Source organism: Silene latifolia, chromosome 3 (assembly GCF_048544455.1).
Source record: "Silene latifolia isolate original U9 population chromosome 3, ASM4854445v1, whole genome shotgun sequence".
NCBI lineage: Eukaryota > Viridiplantae > Streptophyta > Magnoliopsida > Caryophyllales > Caryophyllaceae > Silene > Silene latifolia.
Window position 1 is genome coordinate 120,844,450 of NC_133528.1, and position 4,362 is coordinate 120,848,811.

At 41.4% G+C, this 4,362-nt stretch overlaps 1 non-coding gene across 1 annotated transcript; it reads left to right on the forward strand.

Annotated features, from left to right (window-relative positions):
* The first annotated feature begins 3,166 nt into the window (after positions 1-3,166).
* Positions 3,167-3,273, forward strand: LOC141650707 (small nucleolar RNA R71). The gene has a single exon (XR_012546725.1). It is a non-coding gene; the product is annotated as a small nucleolar RNA R71 (small nucleolar RNA).
* The last annotated feature ends 1,089 nt before the right edge of the window (positions 3,274-4,362 follow it).

Here is a 4,362-nt window from a genome sequence, read left to right on the forward strand (position 1 = left end):
CATTGATGAGCTTAACCAAGAAAAGAGTGAAAAATCTTCAATTTGTAGGATGCCCAAATCGATTTGAAGGTGAAAGGCTTTGCCTTTATGAAAACAAAAATCGACTCAAAGGTTGAAGATTTTGTTCTTGGTTTTGGTTTTTGTTGAAGAAGGAGTGATTAATTTGTTGTTGGAAGGGTGGTTTGATTTGTTTTTGTTGAATGTTGTTGAGGGTTTTTGTTTTTATGATGGAGGGGATGAGGGTTTTGATGTTGTGGGTAGTGTTTATGAATGAATGAATGAATGAATGAAGGTGGGAGGGGTTTTAAAGAGGCCGAAAATTTCAAAACTGCAGGGGCAATCCATGCGGATTAGGCTCAATCCGTGCGGATTCTGCTTCTTCTACCTTTGCAAAAGCTCGCCTAAAGACGGGCGGATTTGGTACAATCCGCTCGGATTTCTTGAACACGGACGGGCGGATTTCTCCAAAGACGGACGGATTTTCGTCCGAGAGAAATTTGCTTGTTTTTCTCACCGCAAAGATGGGCGTCTTTTTCCGTGACGGACGGATTCTCGCAGACGGGCGGATTTTCGTGAATCCGCTCGGATTCTTTAATGATCAAGAAAATTTCAAAATTCAGCTCGATTCAGACGGGCGTCTTTTCGCGCAGACGCTCGGATTGCATAAGACGGGCGGATTCTTGGGAATCCGCTCGGATTCGTCCTCTGTGTACACGGATTGGTTCCACCCGTGCACACGCTTTCCCTTTATCATCCTTCCATTCTTTCTTTCAAGTCTTGTGTTCTTCTTTGTGGGGGCACTACTAAGGCATGGATAGCCTAGGCAATTGTCATCCCCACACTAAGGTAAAGCACTACACATCAATTGAAATTGTTAGTCCCTCCCTCACTTCTCTCTTTCATGACAATTATTTTGATCAAAGTAAATAAAAATCCAAAGATGACAAAAATGCAATACAAGAATTGAAATGTAAGTTAGGGAGTTAGAAATATTTACAAGTGGTGGTTTAGGGAGGACTCCACCAAACTCTCATTCTTGATGAGATGTCAAGGGGGCATGTTCAAGGTGTTGTTGATGTTGCTTAACACCTTGAAAAAGTAATCAAAAGCTTGTTCATTATTATGGTAGAGGTCCTCAATAGACCGTGGCCCTTGTTGTTGATCATGATCGATGGCATGCCCAATGTAGGGATTAAAAATCCCTTCAAACTCGTCGTCCCAAAGACCACAAACTTCATTGAGTTGATCATTGAAAATCTCTTGCTTAGATGGAGACAACTCTCCCAATTTCTTCTCTTGGCCAATGAGGCCATCCTCTTCTTCCTTGGTTGATTTTGATGAGCTTTGCAAGCTCTCCTTGTCATAATTCACTTGCTCTTTGAATGGAGCATCTTCAACTTTCTTCCTCCATTGGAGTTCCGATTTCTTTCTTTCATCTTTTCGGCTATAATGATCAATCATGAAACACGGCTCATGCAAACTAGGAGCTCTCATAGTCTTGTCAAGATTAAAAGTTATGCTTTCATCTCCCACTTCTAGAGTGAGCTCTCCATGTTTCACATCAATCACCGCACCGGCGGTGTGTAGGAAACGTCTTCCTAGGATGATTGGAATGTTGGAATCTTCCTCCATATCAACAATGACAAAGTCCACCGGGATGAAAAACTTCCCAATTCGCACGGGGACATCTTCCCATATCCCTAACGGTGTCTTCGTCGATCTATCGGCCATTTGGAGTGTGATGTTGGTGCATTTAAGCTCTCTCATCCCCAACCTTTTACTTACCGAGTATGGCATGACACTCACACTAGCCCCTAGATCACATAAGGCTTTGTTGATCGTTGTGTCGCCAATGGTACACGGTATTGAGAAGCTTCCCGGATCCTTTAACTTTGGAGGTGAACTCCCTTGAAGTATTGCACTACTCACCTTAGTGAAGGCGATAGTCTCAAGTTTCCGGATCGACTTCTTCTTTGTGAGGATATCTTTCATATACTTCGCATAGGCCGGAACGTGATTGATTAATTCCGTGAAAGGAATTGAGACTTCTAAATTCTTCACAATTTCCATGAACTTTCCAAGTTGATCATCAAATTTGGGCTTGGCTTGACGACTTGGAAAAGGAAGTCTAATCACAATGGGCTCCTTCTCTTTGGCCTTGTCTTCACTTTTCTTTGAACTTTCTTCTTTTGTTGATTCTCCATCTTTGGAGTTTTGCACAATTTCTTCCTTTTCACTAGCTTCCACAACTTCATCCTCAACTTGCTTCTTCGGTGCTTCATACCTTGTACCACTTCTCAAGTGAATGGCACTAACCGTTTCATGTCTAGGGGGATTACTTTGAGGTGGTAATTGCCCCTTTTGTCTTTGTGAGCTTGAAGATGCTAGTTGAGTCAATTGTGTTTCCAACATCTTGGTGTGAGCTAGAATGTTGTTGATGGTGGTTTCCTTTGCTTGGCTATCTTTTTGCATTTTGGTGAAAAATTCTTGTTGATTCTTTTGCATTTGGAGGACCGCTTTTTGGACATCAAAACATTGGTCATTTTGGTGATTGTATGGATTTTGATTTTGGTAACCTTGGTTTTGATTGTAAAAGGGTCTTTGATTTTGGTTTCTCATGGGTGGTGGAGTGTATGTTGTTTGAGGGTTTTGAACATTTTGGCTTTTGTATGAGAGATTTGGATGGAACTTGGTGTGCTCATTGTAAAAATTGGAATAAGGGGTACCACTCTTGTAAGCTTGGAAAGCATTAACTTGTTCGGTTGTTCCCCTACACTCACTTGGGTCATGACCTTAAGTTCCACAATTCTCACATATCCCACATGGGATTGATGAGGATGCCGTCATGGCATTGACATGATGCTTCGATGATTTTGAGTTTTCCTCAAGTCTAGCCATAGCTTGTTCAAACTTCAAGTTGATTGTGTCAATGTGAGCACTAAGTTGAGCACCCAATTGAGTAACGGAGTCCACTTCATGCTTTCCTCCTCTAGTAGCCTTGCGAGGTCTACTATATTGTGAGTTATGGACCGCCATTTCCTCAATCTTGTTCCATGTTTGATTGTCATCAACTTCGGTGAACATTCCATTTGATCCCATATTGAGAATGTTCCTAGAATCTTCATATAAACCATTCCAAAATTGTTGCACCAAAAACCATTCGCTAAGTCCATGGTGAGGACATGAGCGACAAATACCTTTAAATCGCTCCCAAGCTTCATACAAAGACTCTTCATCCCTTTGCTTAAAACCCGTAATTTGAGCTCTTAGCATGTTGGTCTTTTCCGGTGGGTAGAATTTTTTGTAGAAAGCTAGAGCCAACTTCTTCCAAGAATCTATTCCAAGGGTGGCCTTATCAAGGCCCTTCAACCATTGCTTTGCGGTGCCGATTAAGGAAAAAGGAAATAAGACCCATCTAATTTGGTCTTGAGTCACGCCCGTTTGAGAGATAGCATCACAATAATCGCAAAAGGTTTCCATATGAGAATGAGGATCCTCACTAGGCATCCCCCCAAATTGGCTCCTCTCAACTAGTTGGATGAAGGCGGACTTGGCAATAAAATTTCCGGTGAGATGTTGCGGTGTAGGAGTACCATTTGGTAGATTATCCTCGGTGGGTACGGAGTGTGACGAGAATTTCGGCATTGTAGGTGGATTTTGTGGGGTATTGTGTAATGGGTTTTCTTCTCCTTCTATTGCGAAAGGATTGACAAACTCACTAGTGGGTTGAACAACTTCACCAACACCTCTCAAATTCCTCCTAACAAGTCTCCTATTGTTCGTCAAGGTTCTTTCGATTTCACGGTCAAAAGGTAACAAATCACTTTGTAACCTTCTAGACATGCAAAATATCAAACAACTCAAAAACAATTAGAACAAACCTTGAGGAGTGTTACTTCCTCAAGGTGAAGAAAGACACAACTAAAAACAATAAAAAGAAATCTAAGTCAAACAAACACCGTCCCAAGAAGCAACGGCGCCATTTTTGATCGGTCCGTTTCGTATTCACAAATAAATAGATGTGGTCGTTGGTCACGGTCGAATCAAAACACAATTTATAGCTTAACAAGCAACTCTACAATTAGTAAAGAGGCAAGTAAAGGTCGGATCCCAAGGGACGGGAGTTGAAATGAGATTTCTATTGTAACTAGCGGTGTCTAAGGGGTGTCACAAATTGGGTTGATGTAGAAGGTTACTAAACTAGAATAACAATGAAAATAAACAAGCAAGATGAATAAAAAGGGGTGTAAACAATTGATTAAAGGCACTAGGGTGTCATGGGATCATAGGGGAATCATGGGATATGATCATACAAACATGTTCTCAAATTATAAGCAAGCAATTATTGTTGTGATGGATTGA